Raw genomic sequence first — 20,822 nt, forward strand, 5'->3', positions numbered from 1 at the left:
GGAGAGCCTTAATAAAATTAGGGGCAATCAAGAGCCAGTGGAGTAGAACACTGCTTGACCCATGAGGATAATTACAGGAATTGTCAGAGTGCCAGGGATCATTTAGCTTTGACAGCCAGGATGGGAAGATGGATTCTGGTGTTCTTGCTCAGACAATATCCTGCTGCCCTGGCAACACGAGACAGACAGAAAACTGGCTGTGGAAAACTCCCTTGGTGTAAGGGAGGGTGCAGGGAGAAGGTGAGAGGAAGCACTGAAGTAGAAGTTGATCCGTATTTTTTCCTTTCTGTGAGGTGCCCAGAAAAATGTGCTCTGTGGTTCCTTACACTGATGTGTGAGACAGAACTAACAGGCACATTATCAGATTTACCCATCACTCAGACGAAATCTTGGCTGGATGTTCTGTACCTGGTGCAATTACCTTAAATGTGGGCTTTGAAGGACGCTCTCTCATCTCATAAATATTCAGTACCACATCCATAAAAACGTGGCAGAAGAGTGGAGGAACTTGGAGGCACAAGAGGAGCGAGGAAGGTTTATTTCTATGGCTTCTTCTGCAGTTTTCATTGCTATATCTGACCTTCTCCCTGGGATTCTTCACTTCTGTCTGCAGATGTTCTTTAGGTGCCTGGCTGTGACTGATGGGCATGGACCTGTACGTCACAGAGTTGGTTTGGGATTTGCCATCTGTCTGCAGACCAGTTTTGAGAAGACATAATGAGGAGAGAATGAGTGAAATGGCAGAATTTGTGCCTGCCTCTCCAGCAGTGCACTTTATCTCTACCAGCTGTTCATTTTCATGCTTTCTGATGTATAATTCAAAAAAAAAAAAAAAACCCAGTGGTGCTAAAATTCCAGTCCCATTATTTAGAGGCCATGAATCCTTTGCAGCTTCAGCAAATGGAAATCCTTCTGTCACAGCAACATCGTTTTTCCTGCTCTTAACATTTTCTTAAACTTTGTAATATATTTTGTCTTTTTTTTTTTTTTTTTTGGTAACCAAATTATTTGCTGTGCTGTGGTTGAGAGTAATGGTTTTCACACTTTAAGGTGTGAAATGCTGAATGCTAGTTTCAAGGCATGGCATTAGGAAGAGGTTGTTAAATACAGTGAAAACAGAAATCTCCAATAAAGAAGACTTTAATGTAATAATTTTGAAATCCTGAATTCTGCTGAGTGTGCCCACTCATCCCAGGTTATAGCTGCTTGATTCTTCCTCTGCTTAAATTTTGGATCTTCATTTAGTTTCTGATGTGCAGCTTGTGTTCTTTGCTAGAGCACGAAAGAAAAGCAATTGCAAAATTCCCACTCAGGATGTCACCTCATCACATAATTATTTTCCAGGAGCATGTATGGACAGTGTGTTGATCTACCAGCAAAGCTGGTGTTTCCCTCAGTGCCCACCACGTGTTTTTTAAGTGAATATGTTGTCTCTCTGGGTTTCTTCAATAGCAAATTTATACCACGGTGTCAAAAACCATGGACAATAAAGTTGGTGAAGGGTCTAGGGAGTCAATCATGTGAGGAGGGGCTGAGGGAGCTGGGGGGGCTCAACCTGGAGAAAAGGAGGCTCAGGGGGGACCTTCTGGCTCTGCAACCCCCTGACAGGAGGGGGGTGCTGGGGGGGGTCGGGCTCTGCTCCCAGGGAACAAGGGACAGGAGGAGAGGGAACGGCCTCCAGCTGTGCCAGGGGAGGCTCAGGTTGGACAGGAGGAGGAATTTCTTCCTGGAAAGGGTGGTCAGGCATTGGAAGGGGCTGCCCAGGGAGGTTTGGAGTGCCCAGCCCTGGAGGTGTCCAAGGCCTGGCCGTGGCACTCAGTGCTCTGGGCTGGGGGACAAGGTGGGGATGGGGCACAGGGGGGATCCATGGGCTGGGAGATCTTTTCCAACCCTTATGATTCTGTGAAAACTCTGGATTCTTAGAACCAGGAGAGCTGAACATCGTATGCCTCCACAGAAGGTACATCGAAAAAGAGACTGTGAAGTGTGTAGCCCCACATTTATGTGTTTTCAAATCAGATTTCTCTAATTCCTTCTTTAGTTGTGACAAGTGTTCCACGCTGGTGGAATGTCCTCAGAGTTTCACCTGGGGGAAACTAATAAATGCACCATGACCCTTCAGGCTGTAATGGTTAGATAATAGATGTGCTTTGGGATCTGCCTCTGCCTGTAGTTCAATGGACCTGTGCTGGGGCTTCCTTCAGTACCTGAAAACTCTCAGTACCTTCAAAGATCAACCAACACATGATCAGTTGTAAAATCAGTTTATAAGAACTTTTGCTTCTTACTTTCTTTCTGGGTAGTCAACCCTAACTGAATTCAAGGAATTGTGCAGGAAGTTGGATGGGGCTTGGAGCAACCTGGTCTAGTGGAAGGTGTCCCTGCCCACGGCAGTGGGGTCCAAACAAGATGATTTTAAGGCCCCTTCCAGCCCAAACCAATCTGTGATTCTAAGCATTTAGTCCTGAAAAACAGCAGGTAGAAATTCTTGTTTATCCTGATCATTCTGCCGTGATTAGGAAGCTTTCCTTAGTTGGAAAACATGGAAAGTCCCTCAGCAGATATTTACAGTGACATTTTTATTTACAGAAAGGTCATAAACTTCATAAATCTTTAAATGTGTTTTTCAGGACTTTTTTTCACTTCGAGGCTGAAACAGCTGAATTTGTTAATTAAAGCAGAAGGCTATGAAAAAAAAAAAGAAGGTGCTTATGAAATAGTTTAGTTGGATTTGATTTATGTCTCTTACAGAGAAAGCTTTGTATGGAAAAGGGATGGTAGTTCAGAGGGAAGATTTCTTGGCACAGAGTGGGCTGAGCCACAGCCATTTTTGTGCTGCACAGAACCAACACGTATTTCCTTCTGTCACACATTGGGGATGGACTTGGTAGGAAAACAGAGCTTAAGAAAAGCTTAGGATGTGCACAGACTTCACTGCCAGGGAGCACAGGACATCCTCATAACTTCTCATGTGTCCATGTCCTGAGTCATGTCTAACGCTGGCTCCTTCTGCTGTCCACTTTGCAAAAAATTTCCACTGTTTTTGTTCTCTTAATCCCACTCTTGGATGCTTCTTCACTGCTTTCCTGGGATGCAGCTCCCTGTGCCTTGTTGACCCTGCCCTGAGATGAAGCAGCAGGATGGTGGTATTGCTGTCACTGCCCGTTTGTCAGAACTTTCTGGCAGCTTCACGTCCCCGATCGTGGACTTTGTGTGGCTTCATCATAAAGCAAACAACCCTTCTGCCCCCCAGAAATTCTGTAATCAACACCTGGCTACGATCCCTTATACTGAGGTGATAATTAAAAGCATAAATGAAAAGGTCAGGCTATTTCAAGACGAGAACAGAATGTAAGATTAAAGGCAAAAATTAGGCTCGAGGGTGCAGGAGGGGCTGGAAGATGAGTGGAGAAGCTGCTGCAGTAATTTAACGTTCTTCTTGAAATGTCCTCCTGGCTGCAAATTCACTTTTGACCTCAGTTTGTATGCCTGGGGGACTAATTTAGTACAGTTTTTCATCCCACATTAACTAGTGCTGTGTACAGCACTGAGAATTTAACGGGAAAGCGAACCTGTTCCTTTCTTACTGGGATTTTGAGCATATGGCAGTAGTCTTTTTTACTTCCTCTGCTGACAAATTGGGACTAACTTTGATTTTTGGAGACATTTTTAATTACGTGTCTTTGGTGTTCCGTAAAACCACTGAGTTAAAAATTAATATAGCCCCGAGCAGTCATAAACTGTGTTTCCTCCTACGCGACACAGCAACAAAACTGTTTATCCTGTTTTACTGGATAATCGTTACGGATTTGCACTCGTGTTCACTTTAGCTCTGATGTTTCTTTGATGCCTGGTGGAAAGTTTATTCAATGTTTCTGTCCTGGTGCTTGCCTTAGAAGATGCTGGGGAGTTTTAGAAGCAAGCTCTGAATGAAGGGAGCTGCTCGAAGTTGTAGGGAATGGAAATCCTCTCTTAGGAGGAAAGGCTGAGGGAGCTGGGGCTGTTCAGCCTCCAGAGCAGACACTGAGAGGGGACCTCCCCCAGGTCTGTAGGGGCTGCAGGGAGGGGGCAGAGGATGGACCAGGCTCTGCTCGGGGGGGGCCCAGCAATGGCACAGGAGGAACGGGCAGGAACTGATGCCCAGGAAGTTCCACCTGGACATGGGGAAGAATTTCTTTGCTGTGCAGTGACCCAGCACTGAACAGAGACCTCCTTACTGGAGATATTCCAGACCCATCTGGACACAATCCTGTGCCATGTGCTCTGGGATGGCCCTGCTGGAGCAGGGAGGTGGGACCAGATGACCCACTGTGGTCCCTTCCATCCTGACCCATCCTGTGAAATCATCAGACGCCAGAAATTAATATCGTTTTTCTTGTATTTCTGTTGTTTAAATTTGATCTCTTGCATCTGAGGACAATATCATTTATAGCAACTCTTGGAGGGCTTTCATCCATTGCCTCTTGAAAATACCTGCAGTAACTCCCCCTCATGTTTAGTCCCCTTGTGCTCTGAAGCACATTGAAAAACTCAGCTTTGTTCTGAACCTGCAGTAGCATCACGAAAGGTGATGAAAGAAGAAAGAAGCTCCAACTGCCAATAATACCAATATCTTGAAAATGTTTTGAAAAGTGGGTCCACTGAATGTATTGAAATGAAAGGCTAAAGGCTTTGCAGGAGGATGATCCCACTGTATGTGGCTTTTCCCTAAGTTTCAGTGCCTTTTTAATGAGAAACTGATTCTCGCTTTCAACCCATTGCAGTCACTTGGAAGACAACACAGGGCTTATGGATCAAAATACACGTATAACTAAGGGAAAAGCTGTCAGAAGTTGGTTTGGCAGACTTTCAGGCTTCCTTCTGTAGAAGTCCAGTGGTCACCAATCAAACAAATGTCTGTAAAATACTCCAGCTGATTTCAGACTTAAAGAAAAAGCACCGTGACCTCATGAATAGAAAAACCTTCATTTACCAAACCCAAGTTTTTATTCATTTTCTTTGACAATATTCCCCTCTCCCTGAGGGGAAGTCTGGAGATGTGCAATAAATGTGTGAATCCATATTCCAGCACTCCATCAATAGCAGACTGAACCTGACAGGTATAGCCAGGGGAGGAAAGAGAAACTTTCATAAAGCTTAAGTAGCACAGCCTCAAATGCTCAGGAAATAAGACAACTTGGAAAAGCATTTAAAAACATACAGGGGAGGAAAAAGCAATATAGTTACCTTTTTATTGGAAGGAAAATCCAGCATTTTTGTGGTTTTTTTTTTTTTTTCGGGGGTGGTCCTGATAAATTAACACTAAAATCTAGTTTAGAATGTTGATTGGAATTGAAATATTAACCAAACAAAGTCATAAAGGTTAACATCCTTAGCCAAACTGATTGTTGGGTGGATTTATTGATTCCTGGCCGTTGGTAACTTATGCTTTTGTCAAAGATGTTTATCCCTTAAAAATCCCTTTCTTCGATGTCATTGGTGAAGTTTTCTCTCCTACCTCAGCTCTGAGGCTCCAGGGAGGAACAAATAATGTATTTCCATTTTGGGGGGAGGCTGTAGCTGTGGTTGAGGCTCAGAGGTGTTTTCTCTGGGGCTGCTGTGTCTTGTTGCACTCGGTGAGAGATGAGGCAGAGCCAGCATAGACAAGACAGATGCACTGAAGTCTGTCATGGAGAAGGAGATGGGACACCATTGGAAACCATGTGCAGCTCTTGTACTCTCCTGAGGGGGTGGAAGAACTTACTTTCCCCCTTCTGTGTCAGAGCTAAGGACACATGAAGGTTTTGTGTGGGCATCGTGATCAGCTCCATACACAAAAAGTACCTTGAAATTACCACTGCTTTGGAGGATGAAGGGCAGAAACCAGAGGAGCAGAGAAGTTTTAACCAGATAAATATATATATATATACACACTTCAGATAAATCTGTCTGCATGAATTTTCATTAGAAAATCAACATTGTCCATATCTTGGTACAAAGCATTTGGTTTGCAGTGCTGCTGTAGCTGTTTTAACTTCCCCCATGCAGGAGGGTGCTCTGCCTCTGATGGCTGAATGCAGCTGGATTTACTCACTGAGTTTAATACTCCTGGATTTTTACATGTACAACCCCAGAGGACGATTTCTTTAAACAAATATGAATAATTTTGCATAAGAAATGTAAGTTTTACCATATTTGCCAAAGTACCTTAAGATGCTGAAGTGCCTGTGAGATGTTTTCTAGGGGACACAGAACAATTTTCACAGAGTGACCATTCCTAAGCTGGGAAGTTCCCTGGCAGTGTAACCACACTAGTCCAGCTCTGCCCCTGTGAATATTTGGACTGCAGTGCTGTTGGTGACTTAAATCACTTGGTTTCATGGAAAGTCAGGAGGCTGTTCCTTGGACAGAGTGAGCTGAAGTGGGAAGTTCCATCTTCTCCTGTGGCCAAAGCAGAAAATGGATCTCCTAAGGAAGGAGATTCTCCTTTGTTGCTGATGTATTTACAGGAACATTCTCATTTTTCTAATGGCATTGGCCAGATTAACTTCTAGTTGGGTTTTGGCCCTTAGAATTTTCTCCCTGCAAAACCTCACAGCATCCCTGTAATCCTCCTGAGTCATGGACAGGGAGGCACAGCAGGGAGCTGAGGAGATGAGATGATGGGCTGTAGCTCAAACCCTTGCACTGCTGGAAGCTTCATTACACATATCCCATCGTTCACGTGGGATAATTTTATCCAGGGGCACACAGTGATGCAGCTGTGCCTAAATCAGAGAATATAAATCCTTTGTTAGGTTGGAAAAGACCTCCAAGATCATCAAATCCATCCTCTAAATAGTATTTGTTCTGATTGGTCGTGTTTAAAGCAATGTTTCCTGAGAGTGAATGACCATCCAACATAAATAGGAGAAATCCAGGTGTAACTTCCAGTATTCCAAGGGGAAAATGCATGTTCAAAGTGTGTTCTAACCACTTGTTTTCGTTTGTTTTTTTTTTTCTTCCCCTGACAGAGACAAGGAACCGGAGCTACAAATGGAAAAGACAAGACATCTGGTGAGAATGGTAAGAGGAGACTTTATTCCTTGATGGAGAATATTGAGTAAAATTGAGCCAAAATATTTGATAAATGTCTGGTAGCAAAAGGCTTTGCTTTCATATCTTTGCCTTTGGCCGTGTTTTAAAAACTGGAAGGGCTTCAGTGGGTTGGTTTTCCTTCTGTTTGTATGTTTGAATCCTTTACTAAAGCAGAGACCTGATTCTGAGCACGTACTGTGGTAAACCAAAGGACTCCATAGAAGTCAGAACAGATAAAAATGAGGCTGAAGCAAGATTGGGTACGTGGGAAAAGGACACCAAGGTGGGAAAAGGACACAAGGAGATGAGGTTAAGCATTATGAGCAGCTTCTCTGTGATTGGGGAAGGTGAAGAGAAATAATCTGGTTACAAGGGACTTGCTCATGAACATAATTTCTGTGGTCTGATTCATCCCCCCCTGATTTTAGGCCCATAACTAAGGTACCAAAGTTAGAAGCCACTTTGTGTAGAGTGTTGGTAGAGAGAGGCTGTGCATGGAGTGGCTCACATGGAAGGAGCAGATGGCAAACAGGCTCTGAACTTCAGCACTTTTCAGCAGTGAATCTGGACTCGTACCCACCGCTCTAAGGGGGTGACTCATTGGGTTTTTTCAGACTTTGACAAAGGAGCTGGAAGAAACCAATCTCAGCCCTTTAAGTGGCACAAACAATTCTAATTGGGAAATGTTGATTTTTTTTTTTTTTCCCCTCCACCCCATGAAAAATGCAAAACTGAATTTTCAGGGAAAACAGTAATTGTTTTGTTTTGTTTTGTTTTGTTTTGTTTTTTTAGCTGAAATCTCATTTTATTTCCTGCAGGAGCAGAAGTGCTTTACATACAAATGATGAAATTATCAAAATCCAGTTATCATTTTTCAAAGGAGAGCAATTTGATCAGTTTTATTATATACCCAGCTGAAAATGAGGCAGCATCAGTTGGAAGATATTCATGAACAGGATGAGGATTGAACTATACAAATATCCTCTCTGCTTCTGTTTGCTCATCCAGTTCCAATTAGAAGGATGTGTTCTGGTGTCCCATCTACTGAAAAGCAGGAAGAATCCTCTGAAAAGCCCAGGGTTTTCCAAATGGGTTATTCGAGCAGTTATTTGGGATATGCATTTTGGCCTTTAAGTGTTGGTCTAAACAGAATTTTTTGGCCCTTTGAGCCAACACATCCTAAAGCATTAAGAGCCTCCTTTATGGATAGTTTTCCTATTGCAGGGAGGTGACTTTCCCGTAAGGGCTGTTTGCATAATGTTACAGTAAATGAAATCCGTGGACGATGTTCTCAGTAGGATAAAACACAATTTGGAGTGGAAGAAAAAAAATAAAAAAAAAATTATATATTTTGGCTTGTTATAGTGTCTTGAATTAGTGGGAACAAATGTACCCTGACAGCAAAGCAATTTGCATTCCCAAGTTAACAGGAAAGGAAAGCAAGCAAAATTATGTCAGCCATTGGGGCAGCTTTGGAAGCTTGTTTTTCTCTTTACTGTTTGAGCACATTTTGAACTGGGCTCATTTGCCTTGAGTTTCTTCCCAAATAGAAAATTTCTTCACATATAAAATGGTCCTGTTGTCAGGTTTAGCTTAGATTTACTGATCCTGCAGCCTCTTTAAAAGCAAATTCTTTTTTCCTCAACGGGGATTTTGAGTGAGCAGGAGCTGTGTCATTAATTCACAAATATATATGATTCTGGTAGTAGCATAATTTTTTGTATAATATAGAGGCAGATGCACAGTTAATCTTGGGCAAATAGATACCAATTATTTTTTGTAATGAAATTATAACAGAAAAGCTGTCACCTACATAAAATACAGGAGCAGCAGGGGAGATGGAATAGATTCCTCTGATCTCCTCAACCCACATGCTTGCATAAAAATAAAGCAGAATCAGAACTTTGAACCTGAGATTGAATTCTAAATCAAAGAAGCAGAAATGTATAACTCTTTGTCCTTATTAGCTCTGTGTAGTTAGAACTCAAGCAGACATGATTTATTGCTCTGAAAATTGGGGTGTGCTGTAAACCTTCATACACAATATAAATCCTTTTTTTTTTACATGTTTTTTGGCCAGAAGTCTGCAATATGTCCACATCTTAGATGTTATTAGCATCTTCATTGAGTGTTTGTTTCCCTGTCAGAAGGAAACTTTCCCTCTTGTTTCCCTCTCGTTGACAAGGGGGGAGGGTGGAGAAACAAAAAACCCTTTCATCTTATTGAAAAGAAAGAAAGAGGAAAAAAGTCGTGCTACGACAATGTTTGCAAAGGCAAATTAGTCTGGTTGCTGTTCTTGCTCTTGTTTACAGATCACGAAAACTGCTGAAAACTGGCCCAAACAACAAATAAAAATGCTTGGCTGTTCTCAGAGTTTGATTCACACGGTGAGACACTGCTGTGGGTCAAGCTTTGTTCGTGCATTGCAGCAGAAAATGAATTTTGGGTCTGCCTCTGGGCTAGGTTGAAACTGAGGAAAATAAAACTAATGACCGTGGCAATCAGCATTGTCCCTCTTTGAAGACAGTGTCTGGCCCTGCTGTCACTGTGCAGCATCCAGGGAAATTCAGTCTCTGAAGGTTCCTTTTATAGCAGTGGTAGATTTGATGGACAGGAAGGCATGTTCTTGTTTGACCTTCGTTAGGCAGCACCAGGATATCCTTAATTGTGTTCAGTTCCTCCCCCCACAGCAGCAGTGGTGGCTCTCAGCAAACCTCCCTTCCAGCAGAAGGAGCTGCTCTGCTGCATCCACACAGGATGAGTCAGGATGGAAGGGACCACAGTGGGTCACCTGGTCCAACCTCCCTGCTCCAGCAGGGCCATCCCAGAGCACATGGCACAGGATTGTGCCCAGATGATACTGGAATATCCCCAGTGAGGGAGACTCCACACCTTCTCTGGTCTCTGTTCAGTGCTGGGTCACTGCCCAGCAAAGAAGTTCTTCCTCATGTCCAGCTGGAACTTCCTGGGCATCAGTTCCTGCCCGTTCCTCTTGTGCCATTGCTGGGCCCCCCCGAGCAGAGCCTGGTCCATCCTCTGCCCCTCCCTGCAGCCCCTACAGACCTGGGGGAGGTCCCCTCTCAGTGTCTGCTCTGGAGGCTGAACAGCCCCAGCTCCCTCAGCCTTTCCTGCTCCCAGAGATGCTCCATCCCTTCAGCATCTCCACAGGAGAATCGTCTTCCAGCAGCTCCATGTCTCTTCTGTCCTGAGGAGCCAGAGCTGGACCCAGCCCTGCAGATGTGCCCCCCAGGGCTGGGCAGAGGGGCAGGATCACCTCCCTGACCTGCTGGCAACGTTCTTCCTGATGCTCCCCAGCAGATAATCCCCAGCCTGTGCTGGTGCCTGGGGTGGTTCTTCCCCAGGTGCAGGACCCTGCATTTGGCGTTGTTTGAATTTCAGAGAGTTCTTCCCTGCCCATCTCTCCAGCCTGTCAAGGTCCTCCTGAAGGGCTGCACAGTTCCCTGGGGTACTGGCCACCCCTCCACCTTCGTGTCACCAGTGAACTTGCTGAGGAGGCACCTGCCCCTTCATCCAGGCCATTGCCAAACAAGTTAAACAATTCTGGGCCCGGTATTGAACCCTGGAGGCACCACTAGTGACAGGCCTCCCACCTCACCTTGTGCCACTGGTTATGACCCTCTGGGATCTGCTCTTCAGCCACTTCTCATTCCACCTCTCTGTCCCCTCATCCAGCCCTCACTTCCCGAGTTAGCCTACGAGGATGTCGTGGGAGTGAGTTTTGAAAGCCTTGCTGAAGCTGAGGTAGACAATGTCCACTGCTCTCCCCTCATCCACCCAGGAGTTGTTTCATCAAAAGGAATCAGGTTGGCCAAGCATGATTTACCTTTAGTGAATCCATGCTGACAAGTCCTGATCCCCATCTTGTCATCCATGTGAGATATATTCCTATAAAATGCACCAGCATATCTTCTTGGGTTTTATGCAGCAACAAGCCTGGTAGTTCTTGAAACTGTATCAGTATTATAAATACTGCAGAATAACTCATGTTGGAGTAACTTCTACTCACATTAAGGGTTTTGCTGTTAAACTTTAATGGCCTTGCTGGGTGCTGGTCAAGTCCTAGATGACATTTGTCAATCTTGATCTTTTAAACAAGTTGTAGTTTTTCCTTTTATGGGTTATGATCAAAGTCAGATGGTGATTCATGTGGCATTACAATGTGCTCTCATGGTGCATCCGTGGCAGGTGAAGTGCATGGAAGAGTTTCTGGTGCATCAGTGGGCACTGTGTAATGCTGAGTAGCATTTCCATCCAAAACATCCTCTACTGCTGTCAGGAAAGTGTATGTAATTTAATTTTGTCGTTAGAGTGGGAAGAACAAAGGTATTATTTGGAGTAAATCACATAAACTAGTTTTCCTGGGTGAAAAATGGTCAAAGGACTATTTTTAAAGCAACACCACCCTAATAATGTAATTATTCCACACAGCAATACTCTGTGTACAGAAGCACCTGCAATAAAAACAACTTGTACACAGGAGCCATATAACTGTAGCTGCCATAACCCCTTTGGATCTTGAAGGACCTCAGTCTACCTGAAACTCAAGAGCTATTTATTTGTGAATACAGCTGCAAACTTAACTTCTAAGCTCTATGATATAAAGCTGTTCTCTGTGGTAGAAAATCCAAGGGCAAAAGAGCAGTACTATCCCCATGCACCTCAGTGTGGGACAAGAAGCTGTAATTTCCTTTTTTGCTCACCTGGTTTGATTAGCTGGGACAATCATGTTTGCAGATGCATCCTAAATGAAAACAGAATGTTCCTCCCTTACTATTCTTACTACCTCAGCAATGTCACAGAGTTCCTTTGTAGGTTAACACTTGTCACTTCTTGTTCTGTTTCACATTGCCCTGTGGTTTTTTTTTTGTTTTTGGTGTTTTTTTTTTTGCAATGTAATTTGCAAGCTGCTATCATACAATCTACTCTTTAATAGCCCAGCACAACTGCCAGGGAAACAATTGCATCAGAACCAATTATTTCCATCTTGGGATTTAGAATTGCTCTTTCTCCTATTAATAGATCTCGCTCTTTCTTCTGCAAGTACCCGGAGCATGTGGTTATTAATTGGCATCTGTTAATAATTTTCTTGGAATATCAGATTTAGCATTCAGTAATGTGGGTATTTATAATAACAAAATATGGGTTTTCATGGGATGAATTCTGTAACTTCCTGGCTCTGAGTGAAACGAAAATTGTAGTTGTCATGGTGGATCAGGCCAATCATGGCATGATTTCAGTTATACTGGAAAGGTGAATCCCTTCTTTTCAGTTTCTCCTCATTCCCAAGCACTTGTCAGTGTATGAGCTGTGCTTTTGGGCCACCTAGAAAACTACAAATGAATAAATACTCCGCATTTTATCCTCTCCATGGGATGCCTCTACATAAGGATAAAGATACAGTGAAGTTAATAAAGTAAATTCTTATATGCTACAGCTAAAATGGAGTCATCTAAACTCACTTCAACCCAAATGCTTCTAGAAAACATGGTAAAGAATTGTAAAACAGTGGGGGAATAGAGATCTCTCTCTAGTAATCTTTCTTGGTAGAGGGATATGCATCTTTTAATATTATCAACATTCCATTCACCTATTTCCTCTACTCAAGAAATTCAGGAAATTCTGCTCTTTGTTCAGAGTGCACTCAGGAATAAAAAACCCTTTCCAGGTCCGACAGAGTAAATAATCATCTTCCTAGTTATTTATGTAGAGTGCTTTGCTTAACAGAGCTTCAGTTCCTGGCTGGAGGCCAGGATCATTATTGTAGGATGGCCTAATATAAATATCTGTTTAGGAACTCAAAATTAATTTTCCACTAATATTCTCCAATGACTGCATAAAAAAAATGTGCTGTTTTTGGGAACAGCCCTACAAATAAACTTACTTGTGGAAAAAAAGAGGGAGGGAACACATGAGGGAAATTCGTATAAATATTCAGAGGATCTCATGGAACATGGTTTGCTCTGTCTTCCAGGGTCTAGAGGTCACATTCCTTAGTCACAGGAGGGGGCAGTGCCTGAGCTGCAGCGTTGCAATGCCCGTGCATTTTGTCTTTCCCACAAAACACTGCTTGTGTGGCAAAAGATGAACTGGGTTTTGCAAGCAGCTGCTGAATCAATGTAAAAAAAACCCCCAACATTTTCAGACCGCTCCTCTCTAATATTTCATCCCCACAGCACTAATCAGAAGTTACAATGGGGAGTATTGTATGAAGATAATTAATTAATAGTGAGTTTTCCTGGGTGTTAGGTTGAGTGTTGGGAGGAAAATTACCTTGCATTGTCTCTTTTCACTGGGATGTTCTAAAATTCCCTCGTCCCTTAAAAGTGGTGCTTCATGGAATACGATCTCTGCCAGTAATGCAGCCTCTCTTTTCCTTCTCTCAGTCTCTATCCAGAGCCAAACTCTGTCCTATCTCACACAAATCTAGCTGGCACCAGTGGGAATTTGGGAAGTGAGAGGAGAATGGTTTGTTGTACCTCACCCCTCATCTCTTAAAATAGAAAATCTGCGTCTCAGCAGCATTCCTAGACGTGTGTGCAAGCACCAAAGAACACACCACCTTCACAAAGCCTCAGTGCAAAAGTGTTTGAACCCTCAGCAGAGTTACATAAGTTGTATTGGGTCATGTACAGATCACTCAGGCTCAGGGAAAGGTGTAAAAACCCTGTGAGAACTCAACACCGTGATGTGTAGCTGAGAGTGGAGAAAAATTCACCAAGTGATCAGTTCTAGACAAATCCCCTCTCAAGGCATGGCAAAAAACACTGCAGGAAAACTTATCTGCTTTTATTTTAGGCACTTGCCTGGGCACAGCTACACAGAAAGTTTAGCCAGAACCAAACCAAATATGTCTCAGGAACTCTCCTAGTGTGTGTCTCTCCCCTTTCCCAGGCTGGTGTGTTTATCCAGGAGCTGCCCATCCATCCCTCCAGGCAGCCAGCACGTCTCAGCTGAAGGCAGACCGAGTCTTTAATAACAAGGCTCTTGGGTTGCTCACAGATCTTCCCTAGGGAGGATGCAGAGAGGAAGAGAGGGGAGTTATCCATGAACTTCATTTCCTCTCCGAGCTGAATTTCCATTTCTGGAGGCCAGGGATAAGCAGGAGATAACATAGACACCTTCTTCACTGGGACTTCACCTGTCTGCTTCACCTGTCCCCTTCACACCCTTCACCTGTCTGTTCACACACCTGTGGTGGGGTTTAATCAGTGTAACTAATCCAAAGTAATATTTCTAAGAGAGCAGATATTGTTCTTATTCTTTCTGTTATCTCACAAGTTGGCTTTGATACTGTGCATTACAGCTGCACTTCGTCTGCTGATGAGAAGCTTTCATGTTTAAATGTTTAGGCAGAATATTTAAAAAAAATTAAAGCATTGTATTAAAAGCTTCATCAATTAATAGCAGCGCTCGTGTAGTCTGGCCTGTGCCCTGTCTTTGGAATTCCCCACAAGTTTTCATTTTGTGTATCATTTATAGCTACTCTCATGACTCCCAAATAAGTCCATCTTCCCACACAAAGACTGCAGCACTATGCACATGAAGGGTGTCTGTCTGTATGTTGGTATATAATGTTAATTATGCAGCTTTTTTCTTGCATGTTTTGTTTTGATTTTTTTCTTCCTGGGACTGCATTGGAGAGGAAAAGAATGGTTTCCTATCTCAAGAAAGTACCAGGAGAGAAAATTAAATGCAGAAGTCCCACAGGGAAAAATAACAAACCATAGCAGAACAGCACAACCATAGCAGAACAATTTCAGCTTTTTAAACTTGCTTTTTAAGGACTTAAAAATAGGAAATTATTTCAGAATATATTTATCCCCCCCCTTTTTTTTTTTCCCTATAGAGGAAAAGGTCCTATCTAGCTGGCACCTTTGAGATGGAAAATCCTCACACTTAGGACTCCTGCTACACTGTCTAGGTACTTATATGGTCCTCACCACCATAGTAACTGAGTGTCTTCCAAGTATTTAAAAATAGAGATAACAATAACAATTCTTGCCCCCGGTTCATCTCTTTCTTTCCAGCTTGCTACAGGAATAGCTTGATTAATTTATGGGATCTTTGTTTTGGACACAGTGCCTGCAATACCTCTTGGGAACCTTGTGTGCCTGTTTACAGGGGATGGGCTCAAACTGGGTTCACCCAAAAATTCGGCTGCATTTCTAGAATGTGGGACATGAACACGTGTATAAAATTATATTATATACTTATATGTGGTCACTGACTGTCTGCTCCTTTGCAGGAGGCAGAAATTAGTAGAATTGCAGCATTCCTGCAGTACTGAGATTAGAAGCAGCCTAAGGAAATCATCATGAATTATTCTAATTTGTGACTTAGCTTCAGCGGTTAATAGAGAATCCCAGCTCTGTTGGTTTGGGGGGTGCTAATAACCCCCACAAACACATCTGGAGCCTTTCCATACTGTCAGGAAAACCTGGTTCAGGAAGAAAATGGAGGAGCAGTGGAACTGCCTGCAAAAAAGGGTGTCAATGTGCTCCTTTGTCCTTGTTTTTTTGCTGTATTTGCACTGACGGAAGGTGGGGGTCACTCTTCTCCCAGGCAACCAGCAACAAGGGGACGAGGGGAAACAACCTCAAGATGTGCCAGGGGAGGCTCAGGTTGGACATCAGGAGGAATTTCTTGCTGGAAAGGGTGGTCAGGCCTTGGCAGGGGCTGCCTGGGGAGGTGTGGAGTCCCCATCCCTGGAGGTGTCCCAGGAAGGCCTGGCTGTGGCACTCAGTGCTCTGGGCTGGGGGACAAGGTGGGCATCGGGCACAGGGTGGACTCGATCTCAGAGGTCTTTTCCAAAACTCAGTGGCCTGTTACACCCCTCGTTTGGCCTTTCTGACTCTTGGTTTCCACCCTTAGCTGGCAGCCACTCCCTACTTCCCTGCTGGGTAAGATTTTGTCTCAGTTTTGTCCTTTCAAACAACAGCAGAGTGACTTGGATCCAGCTCCCTGCAGTTCCTGCTGCACTGCGCCCCTGGCACTTAGGAGCTGCCTAATTCAGTGGGCATTTGAGCACCTGAAAGGTGGTAATAGCCCTGCTCCTTTCTGAGAAACTGGCTGTAAAAGTTAGCCTAGGTCATCAGAAAAAAAACCCCCACAATTCAGCTATTAGAAATTAAGAGCAAATTAAATTAAGAAAAAGCAAATAAAGCTTTGGTGATGCTGGTGGCTTTTTGCCTTTTGTGTGACTCATAAACACGCTGGAGTTCCTGTCAAGTGTTAATGAGGAAAGACAGCACTGAAATTATGCCTTTGACAAGTGCCATATTTCTTTTGGAAATCAGTCTGTAATTATCAGTGTGCTGCCTGACTGTGCACCAGGGGAGAGGGAGCCCTATTTCCATGGCTGGCACGGAGCTGACACGTTGCTGGCTGCCTTCCACAAATGTGCAGGGATTGGAAAACCTGCTGCCATCAATACTCCTGGGAGGAGCAATTCAGCTCTGCTTTGGTGCTGGTAGAAACCCAAAGGAAGGACACAGGGTCAAGCCAGTCCTTAGATAACCCGGGGAAAAAACCCTATAAAGTTACCTCTGAAGTTAATCTGCCCCCACGTCGTCAAGGATGGTTTGGGGCTGTTGAGTCAATGGCATATATATAAGCTGGAGTATTTATATTGGAATTTCATGGAGCTGAGCTGATTTCAACAAGTTGGAGATCAATTTATACATGTTCCCAGACATTCACAACAAATGATTAAAAGGCTACAAGAGGTGGATATAGCTGAGCAGCATGTTTTTTGTTAATTTACTGGAAGTGAAAAATGAAAGAGGAACACAATCAATGCACAACAGTGGTTACCAGGATTTACTGTTGTGGAAACATCACTTTTCTTTTGACTGCACACACGATCTGCTTTACTTCACACCACAGGCTTTTGCTTTGTTCTGTTGGTTTAGTTTTCCAGAAAGCTTGGGTCTGTAAATGGAATGAAAATACTTCTCTACTTAAGAGTTCCTCGTCTGTTGGTGATTTGCTAAATGATTAATCATTTTTTTTTCTGAAGGTTTTTAAGACTTTAATTTGCAGCACACAGCTGTCTTCGTGCACTTAGCTCCGTGCTCCAAAATTAGCTTGTAATTTGGTGTTATCAAGCTCCCTTGTGTGAGCAGGCACCAGAATTTAGAGCAGCAGGAGTGTTACAGACATGATGGAGATGTGGTCCTTTGCTGAACAAGTGACCAGAACAAAAGGCAGTTAAGGCTGGAGGAAGGAATTAGATGGTGCAGCAGGAACCAGGACAGCACTTCACCTTCAGTCCTGGTGCTTAGAGTGGATTCCAGGATCTTAAAATGTTTTGGTAGCTTGTGCAAGGGAAGAGAAGGGTGTCTCAAAGTCAGCTCACGTGTGTCTTGGGTTCCTATGCTGAGAGAGCACTCCTATTTTTATTATTATTAATAATAATAATAATAATAATATTAAACTCTCTCCCTCTCTACAGGTTAGGGCTGAAATTCTTCTTGCCTGGCTCTGTGGGTGTGACAGACCTGTGTGAGAGACATAAAGATCAGTTTGTTGTCAACAGAAAAATGTGGTCTTTTGTGACATGATGCTTGTCAGAATGAGCTTCTCTGGAGAGCTCATTTGATCTCTGGAGAGATCAAAAAGATCTGTTTGTAGATCTTCATCCGATTTAGGCTTCTAATTTGCTCAGCTCTGTCAAGGCTGAGGAATTTGTAGGTAATACTAAAATTAATAATAAATAATAAAATATAATAAAAAGAATAATAAAAATAAAAATATTTCTATCTAGAGCACTGTCTCTGGAGTTAAGTGGATGCTCAACAAGGTTTTTCAGAATGTCAGTTTTGGACTTGGTCATTTAATTTCACCTTAAATCTATCTCAAACAACTCTACCCTTACTTAGATTTGGCTGATCCTCCTCCCTCGTGCCAGCTCTCACAGCCATTTTCTCTGTAAAAGTATGGATTTGAAACCATCCAAATATTTTCTGGCTTGAGGTCTTTGTAGCTGGGATGCTGGATCTGATGGAAACATTTGCTTTAGCCAAGCACATTTGGTGTTGGTTCAGTTTTCCCCCAGCCCACAGTGAGTTACGAATAGGAAGGACTGAGAAAAATATTTTCCAGGGAAGAATTCTGAAGAAAAGAAGAATGAGGGATAGCACCAGATATGGAAAAGGCATTTCAGGAGTCACAGCGGAAAATAGGGCAGGGTGCTCTGGGAGCTCCTGGGAGATGATGTGGGAAGTCCAGAGACTGGAACTCAGCTCTCAGCACTTCTCCAGGGTCTCCCAGTAACAATATTTAATCACAGTTGATGAATGAGTGCTCTGACTGTATTTTGAGTATCTCATCTTTCATTCTAATTTATACCTAAAAACCCCTGAGACTGCTGGTTGACTCTAGGTGGAGAAAGCATTAATTATTTCTTAGGTTTTAGTGAAACACTGGCACTCCACAGTGACCAATTTATTACTCCTCTAAAAGCTGCCAATAAAAAAAATGGACATGTACAAATATATTCATTAGCACAAACTAATTAAAATCCAGGCTAATTGCCAGAATCACGATACATTACTGCGGGATTTTGGAATTCATTATGTGTCTGTGCTAATCCAACAGTGGCTCTGCAGTTTCTAATCTAAGTTACAGATCTGCTGATAGGCACCTAAAAGTTGGCTTATGGTCCCTGTGGACACTGCAGAGAGTTTCTGACCCAGGTTTCTGTCAGGCAGCAGGAATTAGCTATGGAGAAGATTCTGGGCTGGGTTCTCTGTTGTGTGTTGCAGCTGAACAGAGGGGCAGGAGTGGAGAGATTAATTAAGCATGAAGATAAGTTCACTCCCCTGGCCTCAGACTGATTTCAGACTTGAATGTAGGTTATCAGGTGTGGTACCTTTGAGGAAAACACATGTAATTCCAGACCTCCAGTGTTACATTTGGGCCCCATCCTGGGGAATGGTGGAGCACATATCATAGAATCACAGAATCAAACGGGCTAGAAAAGACCTCTGAGATCATCAAGTCCAACCCTTGATCCAACCCCTCCATGCCCATGGCACTGATGCCACATCCAGTCTCACCTTAAACACCTCCAGGGATGGAGAATCCACCCCCTCCCTGGGTAGCCCATTCCAGTGGCTGATTACTCTCTCTGTAAAAAATTTCTTCCTAATATCCAACCTATATATTCCTATCCTGGCTTATACATGTTCATACAGCACAGGTGAGGATCAAATAACCTCCTTTGCACCTCAAATAACCAGGGGGCAGAACCCCCCTAGGGCAGGACATCCAGACAGGGCTGAGGCAGCTGGACCCAAGGCTGTTTGGTGTCCTGAAGCAGCCACCTCTTGGTCTGGCAGCAGCAAACTAATTCCCAGCAGACAGGGTGTGTTGTGTTGTGATCTCACCTGATGGTGTTCAGAAAGCAGACAGCTGGATTTTTTCACCAGCAGAATTTTCTTGGTGACCTTTCCCATGAATCCTCATAACTAAACTCCGTGTCTCTCCTGTGAGCTCTGCCTCTGGGAGGCAATGACGTGCGATTGCCTAGGAGAAGCTGGGGAAAAAAAAATCATTCCTAGCTTTTTTTCTTTTCTTTTTTTTAAGCCAAGAAGGTAAGAAGACAAATGGAAGATGTGTAGTTTTGGACCTTTTTGTCACAGGGTGATGGATGCTGTCAGCAGAGGGCACAGAGGGCTTTGCCAGTCAATCATGAGTCACCACTCTGTCCATCAGCACCACTTTGTCTCTCCTCAGACAAACTCAAGCCTTTGCCTTATAAATTCCTTTCTCTGTCAAATTAAAGAGAAAGAAATGGCTTTGCCAGACTCCAGTGGAAAGAAAACGTGGAGAGTAATGATCCATAAACAATCCTGTGGCCTGTGCCCAGTGGGACCAGGTGCAGGACTTGGAGCTGTTCTGCCCAGGTTTTGGAGGTTTTGGTGGGCTTTGCAGTGGCTGTTGCACCTCTCTGGAACCGTTCCCCGTGCCAGAGAAAAGTGGCACAACTGTTGTTCAAATATTTATGGGTTTTTAATGAGGGACCACGGAAATACAAAAGAAGAGGCTAAGTCATGAGATGGGAGTCCTCTGGAGGTCTCTCAGCTAAAAAACCCCCATTCCATTATGGAAGAGCATCAAAAAGAAAATGTAATTTTTGGCAATTTCCCCCCGTTCCTCCCATGCCACAGGCAAACTTTGTGAACAACACAGTCTAAAGGCTGTTCTCAGAGGCTGCAGAATTAGTGTAGGTTTTTGGTCTCTTTTCATCATCTTAAGAAGATTACTGCAGCCAACATTAGCATTTTGCTATTACATGGTGGACTGGCTGAGGTCCAGAGTGAGTTGGAATTAGAATACTTATTTTTTTTCCTTCTATTAATTCTTTATCTTTTTTCAGTAGAGGATGATGCATGCAAAAAAAGCCAGTGAAGAAAGCTGCATTGAGGGATACTGGTGCTTCTTTGTAGCTTCTTTCCATATACCTGTTTGTGTGAGCTTGTAATTCCAACTCTAAATTTCAGGTTTTAATGAACCTAAATGTGAGCACATCCACAACTGCCATTATTTTTGGAGTGGGTACTATGCAAGATCACTAAGAAGTTATTGTTTTCTTCTCCAAAAATATAAATAGATTCAAATTTGCTTGAAACTTGGCATGGAAAGGTTTTATAACTCCCATAAATCTTGTTTCAGGCTTCCCACAACTCTTTGGACATTACAGTAATTTTCTGTGGCTGTAAGTAGTTTTCTGCAGGATTATG

General features: G+C 43.3%; 1 long non-coding RNA gene across 1 annotated transcript in view; it reads left to right on the top strand.

Moving 5' to 3' along the window:
* The window catches only part of LOC116782104, a 51,597-nt gene that overhangs the window by 14,012 nt on the left and 16,763 nt on the right, over positions 1-20,822 (top strand). Inside the window, exon 2 of the long non-coding RNA XR_004355116.1 lies at positions 6,993-7,044. This is a non-coding gene — a long non-coding RNA (uncharacterized LOC116782104). The remainder of the gene's footprint in view (positions 1-6,992; positions 7,045-20,822) is intronic.

The sequence above is a fragment of the Chiroxiphia lanceolata genome, chromosome 2 (assembly GCF_009829145.1).
Source record: "Chiroxiphia lanceolata isolate bChiLan1 chromosome 2, bChiLan1.pri, whole genome shotgun sequence".
Taxonomy (NCBI): domain Eukaryota; kingdom Metazoa; phylum Chordata; class Aves; order Passeriformes; family Pipridae; genus Chiroxiphia; species Chiroxiphia lanceolata.